At 39.2% G+C, this 12387-nt stretch overlaps 1 protein-coding gene across 9 annotated transcripts in view; it reads right to left on the bottom strand.

Moving 5' to 3' along the window:
* Positions 1-12108, bottom strand: part of LOC116255696 (uncharacterized) — a 38766-nt gene extending 26658 nt beyond the window's left edge. For 4 of the 9 annotated variants that reach the window (XR_007573679.1, XR_007573676.1, XR_007573680.1 and 1 more), the window contains exons 1-2: positions 11937-12108; positions 10625-10734 (exon numbers count right to left, since the gene is read on the bottom strand). The gene's annotated coding sequence lies outside the window, so the exon portion shown is untranslated. Of the gene's footprint in view, positions 1-6714; positions 6868-10624; positions 10735-11936 lie in introns of those variants that run through there. The other 5 variants (XR_007573678.1, XR_007573677.1, XR_007573682.1 and 2 more) reach the window with 2 other exon arrangements.
* Between the last annotated feature and the right edge of the window lie 279 nt (positions 12109-12387).

Here is a 12387-nt window from a genome sequence, read left to right as displayed (position 1 = left end):
GTGCGATGAGTGCTTCAGAATTCACACATTCGAACCTCTGTACAAAGCAAGAAGAAAAAGGATTGGATTCACCAATTTCCTAGTAAGCAGTGTGCCCAAGGACAGGGGCCGGTCTGTGGTTCCTTTTTCAAAGTTGGGCTAACATTTATCTCTTGGATGTAAGTGAAATTTGGATGTAAATTAAATTAAAGCTACCAGATTATGCCAAGAGACTATCGCGGAATCGAACTCTCAACCTCCATCAGCTGGTTTTAAGTCGACTCAGTTATTTAATTGGTGTCTAAGTATCAGTGTGCAAACATACCTTGTGCCTTCCATCCAACCAGGGAAATGGTCATAATAAGTGCTGCTTTCAATTACTGTATGCTGGGTGTATGATCAAGACTAGTATATCCCCTCTTTTTTCTCCAATCAACATCTATCCCATGGTGAGTGTTAGGCCAGCAAACTTTGCTCTGTGACAAATGTACATGAAGATTAATTCACAAACTACCTTAAAAGCCTAGTTGCTTCTGTATGTATATACAATAGCAGTTACTGCTGTAACTTTTGTACCTTTGACAGCTAAGTTGTTTCATGGCATATCTCTCGGCCTTCATCGATCCGAAGTTACTCCAATCTCTTGGTAATGAACTGCAACTCAATCCTATGTATAGACTCTATCTTCTAGCAAGTGTTTAACCAACTCAACAACCAGTTTTGGTTGCTGGCAACATATGCTTTCAACCACAACAAACATTATGCATTAAACCACAACAAACATAAAAGAAAAGACATTATTTCATGTTCAGTACATCAACAACACATTCCTGAGGATGCCTTCAAGGCTTCAACCAACTCAACAACCTCCTTTGGTTGTATAAAGTATTTTGCTTTTTGTAGAAAAGTTGTCGTTGAATGGTGAATGGCATTAGAGGCTCTTGGTTCGCCAATCACACCAGGCATGGGCAAGCAACCTAGTTCAGGAAAACCTATGTCACACGGATACGGCAGAATGGTTCAAGTACCGGCGTCGACACGCCGACACGGGGATCCCGACACGGCGATACGGCTGGATACGTTTTGGATCGGGTCTGGGTCAGACCCGATCCAAACCACTTTTATAACCGATTTTTTAACCCATTTTGTTTTACGCATTAACACTTACCCTCGATCGTCGACCTTCCTTTACCCTCGACGGCTTCCGCGGCAGGCTGGCAGCACAGTTCGGCAATGGCGGGCGACGGCGACGACCTCCGGCGACTCGGTGCCGGTGGCGTCCGGCGGCAGCCGGCGACAGACAGGTAAGTGTTTCTTTTGTCTATTATTTTCGATATTAGAAGTTAGGGTTTCAACTTTTATTTGGGGATTTTTTAGATTGGGTATTTCTTACCGATTTTGGGATGTTTTCAGTTTAGAATCATATTCTTCAATGCTATGTGTGATGTTTTATTCCACTGTTTCATAAATTTTATGTTCATTATACGTTTTTTTCCATCTTTTTTTTATGTTTAATGTATATTGGGCATTTCTTGCCGATTTGGGGATGTTTTGGTTTGAAGATTGGACGGTTTAGAATCATATTTTTCATCTTATGTGCGATGTTTTATTTCACTGTTTCATAAATTTTATGTTCATTATACGTTTTCTCCATCTTTTTATCATTTTTATTTTTTTTGAATTTAATATTCGCCGTGTCCGCGTATCCTAAAATTTTGAAACTTGCCGTATCCCCGTACCCGTACCCACAGGATACCCGTACCCGTATCCGTGTGACATAGAGGAAAACCCATAATGTTAGGATCAAGTTCACCAATTCATGCAATAGTGCCCAACCTCTGCATAAAATGCTTGCCATATCAAGTGTTAGGAAAGTCTTGGGAAAAAAAGTATCACTGTTCACCTTCCAGTTCATGATCATGGGCCTTACCAGCAGCAACGACATTTGGTTAAGAACATAAAAAAATTCAAAACCAATAACAAATCTAAAAACAAGCTTTCCAAGACATTCTGAAATAAGCATTAGCTGTGTCATTTTCACGCCTAAAGAACCTACATTCTGATATAATTTTGGTCCAACCTCAACCCACCTTCTCCTCCAATGTAGGAAAAACATCTCGGTTATGGAAAGGAGAAGAACTAGATTAAAAGCAATAGCCTCAATCGATGGGGAGCATGCCGAACAGCCAGCCTTAAATGAGTGACACAACATAAATAGCATCAATGAGAAAAGATTCAATAATATCATAATTTTTCCCCAATGCAGGACATTGTCCTGATTTATGGATAAACAAACACATACTAGTTAAAATATCCATAACTCTCGACTAACATGACACAAGAAGAAACAAAAGAACTGAATAATAAGCTGGTCCAAATCTATGAAGGACCCAGCTGTCGAAGCAAAGGCATGGGTGGGTAGTTGATGATGATGAAGAATAATTCCACCCCATTTTGCAAAACCATGTATTTCAAGCCAAGACAAATATTAGATGAAGCCAAGAACAAAACTCACGCAACTTCAAAGGATATAACTTTTCAAAAATGTCAGAGTTCAAAATTGACCGGTTCTTTTGAAAACAGATAAGAGACCTTCCATGACAGCCTCAACCCTAAGTTTGGGTTATGTCATTGAAATGCAGTTTGAAGGCATTTGAACGGGTTGAGGAGACTCAATTAAGGTGCAATAATGGGTCAGGTTTCCAAATGATCTGCCTCTCCCAAGACAGAGGAAAAGATGGACAATTTGTCACATTCAGCATAAGTGGACTAGGTTTGAGGACTAGGTTTGAGGAGTTCCATGACTTCATCTATTCCATGAACGGGACTAGTAGTTTGTTAATGAAATGGCAAACACCTTTCAAGACCAAAGGGAATTGGTTAGTTCCTCTTATGCCTAAAAAACCTCGAAACATAACAAGAGATGTCAAGCTTTTACTTTGAAATAGTTCAAAATTATCAATTTAACTCATAAGCTTGAGTGCTCGTGTTGTGCAAACAATATGTCATTCATTTACCCATACTACCATACAAGCATTAGGATTCATTTCGCATCAATGTTGTCGAACCTCTAGAAGGGACATCTTTCAATTTTCGAAATCTGAATATAAAAGAATCATCCTCGACGTCTTAGGTAATAAAGGAGCAGATATTGACCCCAAAATCACACATCTACGAAAGATTGTCACATTCAATTCCTGCAAGTTTAGCTTTCATGTCTTTCATCTCTTGGCAGGCACCTTTTGTTTTTTCTTTTTTTCTTTTTCTTTCTTTTGCATTCAGCTTTTTGCCTTTTTGATTTCTTTTCCTTTGATTTTTTTTTTTTTCAGGCCGACCTTCACCTTTGAGGGAATACCTCACCACCTCAAAGGCTACTACGAAGCTCCACCGCTTTGGTAGTTATGTGTAGCTTTGTCACGTGTCCAACCCGCTTCACCTTACGAGTTTTCGACAAGCCAAAGGTTCGTAAGTCATTATCTTCGCGAAATAGACATAAATCAGCTTTATGCCTACCCGGTACTCATGATTACAGACTTAGAGGAACAACTACACAAGCCTCGAGCCCATCTCTCAACCCTCATTTTGCTACCTGCCAAGATCTTACAGAGCATTGTGGCTTCTCTCACAGTATATTTCACGTTAAATCCTTGTAAATGTTTGACCTTCCTTGTGCTATAGCTTGATGGATCATACACATACACATATAAATTGCATATACACAAGTGTTTGCGATAATACACAAAGAACCTTCTAATAGCTAATGCCCCCACATACCTTTTAGATGTTTTTTTCACCATAACCTATTACCATTATCTCCTAACTTTTTTGAACCACAAAAAAAAGCCCTAAACAAAACCTTTAGTGTGCACTCAACCAACCACAAGGTTGAGCGACAAGCATCCAACAGTAGGCTGGAATGACCAACAATACCTGAAGCACTTCCAACTATAACAACAGCCGTCTAACATTACTTAGAAGGCTAAAAAGTTACAACATAGATCAACACATTAATTGATCACTAAAGGTAATCACATACGAGAATATATGCATGCCCTTGTGTATCTCTCTTCCGTAAATGCCCATAGGAATAGCAATGCAACCTAAATGAACCCTAACTCTACCAAATTCCAATATAAATCTATTCTTTTCTGAATATCACCGCCAAAAATTTAAATTAGATGAGTACTGAAATACGATTTCTGCATCCTAATCATACATGCGAAGGCCTAAGACAAGTCAAGGATTGACCGCTATCACTTTTTTGATGCATGGTAGAATCGAAGGTTAAGTCCTGCACTATGGTGTTGGAAGCATCTTAACTGTGCATCATCAGAAACCTTGAAAATTAAACCCTTCAAGCAACCCCTCTCGGATGCATGACATTTTCTAAGTTTCAAACCTTTGAGGCTTCGATGCGCATCTCAGGGAATGACTGTTGCAGGTGACTCGCTGTCTGCCGACAACCAGTGGTAGATGGCGGCTGCCTGCAAATAACGAACAGAACCCAAGACACAAATTTGAAGGCCCACCGAAGTATCAAGAAGCCGTGCTCAAGGGAAAGAGAGAGACATAGAGAAAGAGATACCGGACTTGGGGAAATTTGGGATCACACGGATCAACGTGGAGATCCTCTTGATGCGATCGTCGCCGCCCTCGATTTCTCCATTGTGGACTAATAACATAAGTTGAGGCATTTAAAAAAAACAACAGTGTACGTACATATGCACTGACATTTCATCAACCAATTTGAGGGCTACCGCGTTGAAGGAAGAACGAATGAAGAGACAAGAGAGATAACATACGGCAAGAGGTGCGTCAGCGATGGTCGAGCAGAGCCTCAAAGAGAGGAGAGAGAGAGAGACCAGGTTAGCATGCCTATTTCAACGACGTCATATGAGAATGCTGTAAATCAGAGTAAGGCCGATCAGAAGGAAGTATTCTAATGTGAGAGGGGGAGAGGGGAGGTGGACGGAGACGGGTTGCATTGCAGGAGACGAAGAAGAATAGGAGAGACACAGGAGAAGAGTTGAGACGTTTCTTGGATAGGCATGGCAGAGGCGGTGGAGTGGGCGACGGTTTTGTCGAGTTGGGGAAAGCAAATTCGCCGTTGCGACTTTTTGGCTTCCAGAATTTAACTTTCTTTATTCTCGTTATAAACAGAAGCCATATGTTTATAGGATTATTGTGTTTTTCTTACATAGAGGATCAGTAAATTGGTGGATCTGTTGCTTAATATCCAAATAGTTAATTTGCATCAATAAGTGGCTCACATGCACATGCTCTGCAAAACTTTTAATAATAGCAGCAAACGGGCAATTAAATAACTGAGACAGAACCCCAAAATGTAAAGATGCAAACAGAGGAAATGAGCGGTGACCTCAAAGCAAGAGAAATACATTTATACAGTGGCAGTGGCGGAACAATAAATTTTGGACTATGCCCCTCCAAAAATAAAATATCGCTCTAAAAAATATACGCATAGAGAGGGATATTTTATTTTTGGAGGGACATAGGTGAACATAGAAAATATACGCGTGCAGAACAGTTTAATCCAGCACTTCTTGTTCCACCACTGTTTAGGACCCTTTCCTTTGCAAAACCCACTTCCACATCCAAATGAGCTGGTCATGAGCTGAGAGTAGATTTAGAGCTCAAATATCAAGGAACCCTTCTCCTTATAATACTTCTGCATCCAAATGAGCCGATCAGATGATAGTAGATTCTGAGCTTTGAACTTTTCTCCTTGCAAAACCACTTACATGACTTGTAAGATTTTTTGTCTGCTCTCAAAAACCTATCGTGGTCTTACAGAAGCATTTGTTCCTGTATCCATCTCCTTGGAACCGGATGTCCGAAAGCTTTGGCTCTTGTTGGTCTCAGATCTCAAAGCATTTCTAATATTCACAACCTCACCAAGCAACTGCTATGCTGCCTTGACATACTTGGAATACTTAGGGGGCAAGGCTGGGGGCAGCTTCCTCCAACTTAATTCCCATTCTTAGCATCATGGAATCGCTTTGTGATCATGATGCTTCACACCAGAAGGACATGGAAGAATACCTCGTCAATTGGGATTTAAATCCATTGAGGCATATTATCTCTCCCTGATGACGACTATTATGTACTTGTTACTTACCTTTGCTAATTAATCATCTTATTCACCACATCGGTGTGCGCATGCATGGTTGAATGTGCGATGAGTGCTTCAGAATTCACACATTCGAACCTCTGTACAAAGCAAGAAGAAAAGGATTGGATTCACCAACTTCCTAGTAAGCAGTGTGCCCAAGGACAGGGGCGGTCTGTGGTTCCTTTTCAATATGGCTACATTATCTCTTGGATGTAAGTGAATTTGGATGTAAATTAATTAAGCTACCAGATTATGCCAAGAGACTATCGCAGAATCGAACTCTCAACCTCCATCAGCTGGTTTTAAGTCGACTCAGTTTTTTAATTGGTGTCTAAGTATCAGTGTGCAAACATACCTTGTGCCTTCCATCCAACCAGGGAAATGGTCATAATAAGTGCTGCTTTCAATTACTGTATGTTGGGTGTATGATCAAGACTAGTATATCCCCTCTTTTTTCCATCAAATCATCCAGGTGAGTGTTAGGCCAGCAAACTTTGCTCTGTGACAAATGTACATGAAGATTAATTAACAAACTACCTTAAAGGCCTAGTTGCTTCTGTATGTATATACAACAGCAGTTACTGCTGTAACTTTTGTACCTTTGAAGCATACCTCTCGGCCTTCATCGATCCGAAGTTACTCCAATCTCTTGGTAATGAGTTGCAACTCAATCCTATGTATAGACTCTATCTTCTAGCAAGTGTTTAACCCATTGGAAATGCCGATATCAAACCAGTTTTGGTTGCTGGCAACATATGCTTTCAACCACAACAAACATTATGCATTAAACCACAACAAACATAAAAGAAAAGACATTATTTCATGTTCAGTACATCAACAACACATTCCTGAGGATGCCTTCAACCAACTCAACAACCTCCTTTGGTTGTATAAAGTATTTTGCTTTTTGTAGAAAAGTTGTCGTGAATGGTGAATGGCATTAGAGGCTCTTGGTTCGCCAATCACACCAGGCATGGGCAAGCAACCAAATTCAGGAAACCCATAATGTTAGGATCAAGTTCACGAATTCATGCAATAGTGCCCAACCTCTGCATAAATGCTTGCCATATCAAGTGTTAGGAAAGTCTTGGAAAAAAAGTATCACTGTTCACCTTCCAGTTCATGATCATGGGCTTACCAGCAGCAACGACATTTGGTTAAGAACATAAAAAATTCAAGACCAATAACAAATCTAAAAACAAGCTTTCCAAGACATTCTGAAATAAGCATTAGTTGTGTCATTTTCACGCCTAAAGAACCTACATTCTGATATAGTTTTGGTCCAACCTCAGCCCACCTTCTCCTCCAATGTAGGAAAAACATCTCGGTTATGGAAAGGGGAAGAACTAGATTAAAAGCAATAGCCTCAATCGACGGGGAGCAGGCGAACAGCCAGCCTTAAAGAGTGACACAACATAAATAGCATCAATGAGAAAGATTCAATAATATCATAATTTTTCCCCAATGCAGGACATTGTCCTGATTTATGGATAAACAAACACATACTAGTTAAATATCCAGAAACAGAAAGAACTGAATAATAGCTGGTCCAAATCTATGAAGGACCCAGCTGTCGAAGCAAAGGCATGGGTGGGTAGTTGATGATGATGAAGAATAATTCCACCCCATTTTGCAAACCATGTATTTCAAGCCAAGACAAATATTAGATGAAGCCAAAACAAAACTCATGCAACTTCAAAGGATGTAACTTTTCAAAAATGTCACAGTTCAAATTGACCAGTTCTTTTGAAACAGATAAGAGACCTTCCATGACAGCCCAACCCTAAGTTTGGGTTATGTCATTGAAAAGCAGTTTCAAGGCATTTCAACGGGTTGAGGAGACTCAATTAAGATGGAATAATGGGTCAGGATTCAAATGATCTGTCTCTCCAAGACAAGGAAAAGATGGACAATTATGTCTCTCGACTAACATGACACAAGAAGAAACAAGGAAGAACTGAATAATAAGCTGGTCCAAATCTATGAAGGACCCAGCTGTCGAAGCAAAGGCATGGGTGGGTAGTTGATGATGATGAAGAATAATTCCACCCCATTTTGCAAAACCATGTATTTCAAGCCAAGACAAATATTAGATGAAGCCAAAAACAAACTCATGCAACTTCAAAGGATGTAACTTTTCAAAAATGTCACAGTTCAAAATTGACCGTTCTTTTGAAAACAGATAAGAGACCTTCCATGACAGCCTCAACCCTAAGTTTGGGTTATGTCATTGAAAAGCAGTTTCAAGGCATTTCAACGGGTTGAGGAGACTCAATTAAGATGGAATAATGGGTCAGGTTTCCAAATGATCTGTCTCTCCCAAGACAAAGGAAAAGATGGACAATTTGTCACATTCAGCATAAGTGGACTAGGTTTGAGGAGTTCCATGACTTCATCTATTCCATGAACGGGACTAGTAATTTGTTAATGAAATGGCAAACACCTTTCAAGACCAAAGGGGATTGGTTAGTTCCTCTTATGCCTAAAAAACCTCGAAACATAACAAGAGATGTCAAGTTTTTACTTTGAAATAGTTCAAAATTATCAATTTAACTCATAAGCTTGAGTGCTCGTGTTGTGCAAACAATATGTCATTCATTTACCCATACTACCATACAAGCATTAGGATTCATTTCGCATCAATGTTGTCGAACCTCTAGAAGGGACATCTTTCAATTTTCTAAATGTGAACATAAAGGAATCATCCTCGACGTCTTAGGTAATAAAAAAAGGAGCAGATATTGACCCCAAAATCACACATCTACGAAAGATTGCCACATTCAATTCCTGCAAGTTTAGCCTTCATGTCTTTCATCTCTTGGCAGGCACCTTTTGTTTTTGTTTTTTTTCTTTTTTTCTTTTTCTTTCTTTTGCATTCAGCTTTTTGCCTTTTTGATTTCTTTTCCTTTGATTTTTTTTTTTTTCAGGCCGACCTTCACCTTTGAGGGAATACCTCACCACCTCAAAGGCTACTACGAAGCTCCACCGCTTTGGTAGTTATGTGTAGCTTTGTCACGTGTCCAACCCGCTTCACCTTACGAGTTTTCGACGAGCCAAAGGTTCGTAAGTCATTATCTTCGCGAAATAGACATAAATCAGCTTTATGCCTACCCGGTACTCATGATTACTGACTTAGAGGAACAACTACACAAGCCCCGAGCCCATCTCTCAACCCTCATTTTGCTACCTGCCAAGATCTTACAGAGCATTGTGGCTTCTCTCACAGTATATTTCATGTTAAATCCTTGTAAATGTTTGAACACCGGAATCAATAGCATTTCCTAGGATTGACTTTCTCAGCTTCATAGGAGTTTTCCTTACTGTTCACATCTAGGATTTTTCAGCTTTCCCGTTCCATAGATTGACAACAAAAACTTGAAATTTTCTCCTACTCAAGAAGATACTAAGAGTAAAGCACAGACATATCGTTGTGAGAGAAGCCATTTTTAAAATGTTTTTAAAGAAAATTAAAAAAAAAACTTTTAAAAAAGTTCTTGACATCAAATGGTATATCACAAGGAGGAATGAACTTTACTCCCTAAAGAGACGGGCAAATGCAAAACAAATGGGGTAGACTAGGAAGAAGAATGAACTTCACCAACTCTGCTATAAAAATATGATATTCTACATAAAAGGGTGGTTTAAGGGTGACGAGTTCTCATAAATGTATAAATAATAGGTCATCAACTGATTGAAAGTTTTGCAAGAGGTTTAGGTTAAGCTCTTCTCTTTCCTTGAACAAACCCTAGGATAAACCAATCCTATAAAGCGGCTTTTGTAAAATCATTAGAGAAATGATAACGACAACAACAGGATTGGACACTGTTAGACTTTGATGTAAGGTTGTCTGCAAAGCGAAAGTAAAAAAGTGTTCGGACTTCGGATATAGAACAAAGGCAGACTTTTCGATTTCTGACGGGTTCATAAATCTGGGTTAAAAAGACATGATATTGTAAAGAGATGATACCAAAACTAAGGATTTTTTATTCTACAGAAGTAGAGGATTTTAGAAAACCAGAATTCAGAATTTTTTGAACTTTGGTATTTGTTTTGTATTTTTTTTATTCTGCCCAGTTTCTGTACAAAGTAGAACAAAATTCTCAAAAACAATGTTTCCTAATTAAACTATCAAAGATAGTAAAAAATCACACAAAATTCAGAAAACTATATTCGCATGTAAGAAAATCAAAACACAAAATGCTTGCACCCAAGAAGAAGATACAACACTCATGCACACAGGGCAAGAATAGTAAGAAAATGTAAAGTACATTAGCAAAGAAATCAAACAATTGTCATTCTATATAATTTATAGAAAACAGATTTCCTCTTCAAAGAACAAAGCACCTCACTTCTTGTAATGGACCATGAACCTTCATCACATTCCCAAAGTTTGCTATGACAATTAATTGGGGCAGCATTAAGGGGAAACTTTTTTTGACAATAAGACTGTCTTAGACAAGTGCAATCCACCAATGAAGAAGGAAAGGAAGAAGAAAAGGAAAAAAAAATGCATACCAGACAGCGACTGCTAAAGCCTGTCTACAACAATGTGCTGCCTCATTGAGCCTTCCCTTTCCCACGACAAATTTGACCAGCCATCACCAAAATTAGGTCACAAGTCATAACTGCAAATACAAGAAAAGCACAATTATAGGAAAGATCTAAAGATGAGCCTCAAATTCTTCCCTAATATCTTCAACATGGCTTGTAGACTCATCCCACTCCAAACTTTGGAAAAGATTACTCTTCCGGTGTGAGGAGCTGTGTGTTAGTTCTCCTGTTGGGGTCACGTGTTTGATGGTTTACTGCTGTATAGCTTTTGTACACTCATTGTATGTCTAGAGTGTAATTCTACCTCAGCTCTATTCGTATGTTTGTGTATAGCTTCAATTTTTGTTCAATAAAATGGTCAAGAAAGGCCCCTACTCCCTGCAGGTTTGCATTGCAAAAGTTTAAAGGAAGGCTTTGGCATGTCTCAACTGCTTTTGGAAAAGCAGCAAAGTTTGCTCCGCAAACTCAGATATTTAGCATGGTCAAAACTAACTCAAAATTAGAGGCAGTTCTATATAGAATAGGGTTTTGGAACTATATAAGTTTGCATGCTATGTTAATTCAGAGAAATAAAACATCCACTATGATGCAAATCACCTAAACGAAGGATTCTTATCAGAGTGTTTCTTGCGTTGTTCCTGGATACTTATTTTTGTCCCGTTTTGTGTCAATTGGATGATGTCTCTGATTCAAACAAAGAAACCAACAGTTGCCGAACACAAAACAGAGCAAAGTACAAGATATACATGTTTCAATTTAAGATTCTACATTACAGTTGACGAAGGCTAAAAAAGGATTCACAAGCTTTGACCAGAAAAGGGGGAGGAAGTCATAGAAGCTATACACAAGATCCTCGAACCCTCAAGCTTCACACAACACACACACAGAGAGAGAGAGAGAGAGAGAAACTTAGATATTGTTTGGGAACGGTAAAGTTTTTATTATTTGCAAATACAATTTGAAGCAAAAGCCAATAATGTCATTAATCCTAGGCAATGGACAGGCCCAAATATAACTAAACAGATAAAAGTATTTAGCAACCAACAAAGAAGAACAACAACGCATGAAAGTCCGATATTCATATATAACATCCATGCTGTAAGCAGGTCCTTTTGCAAACTTATGATCCAATTAAACAAGTTTTCAAACATAAAGCAGATCTAAAACAACCTTCCCTATCTTGAAAAGGCGAAGACGACAACTAGGGCTGCGATTTGGGGAAACACAGGCTGTTTGGAAATAAAACGAGAAAGAAAGAGGCAAGCCTGCGCCTCACCTCGACAGAGACGTGGAAGAGGAGTTGATGCAGACGTGCGATACGAGAATGGGCAGCTGCATGCGGAGAGCTTCTGCAAGAGGAGGAAGACGGCTTCTCCACGGACAAGGACGAAAAACAGAAATTATGCCCCAACGGGCAGAAAGTTTGTCCATGCTCCTGAATTTTAGAAAAGAAGAAGGAAAGAGGCGGGTAGGGCTCGATAAACCTCCCCTCACCAAAATTTCAAAATCGACCTAAATATTATGTAGTGTTTCAAAAACACACTTTAGTTTTAAAATTTCATAAACTGCCTTTTTGAAAACTTGTGGGCGTGACAAGGAGACTCACCGTCCAGGTCGGCGGTGTTCGGGGCAAAGTTATAAATATTCGAATGTGAATGTCAAAATCAGATTCACATCCAATGGAAATGCCAACGGATAATTATTTATACTTGATCGGATATTTATGA

Source organism: Nymphaea colorata, chromosome 6, assembly GCF_008831285.2.
Source record: "Nymphaea colorata isolate Beijing-Zhang1983 chromosome 6, ASM883128v2, whole genome shotgun sequence".
Taxonomy (NCBI): domain Eukaryota; kingdom Viridiplantae; phylum Streptophyta; class Magnoliopsida; order Nymphaeales; family Nymphaeaceae; genus Nymphaea; species Nymphaea colorata.
This window is presented reverse-complemented; position numbering and strand designations above follow the sequence as displayed.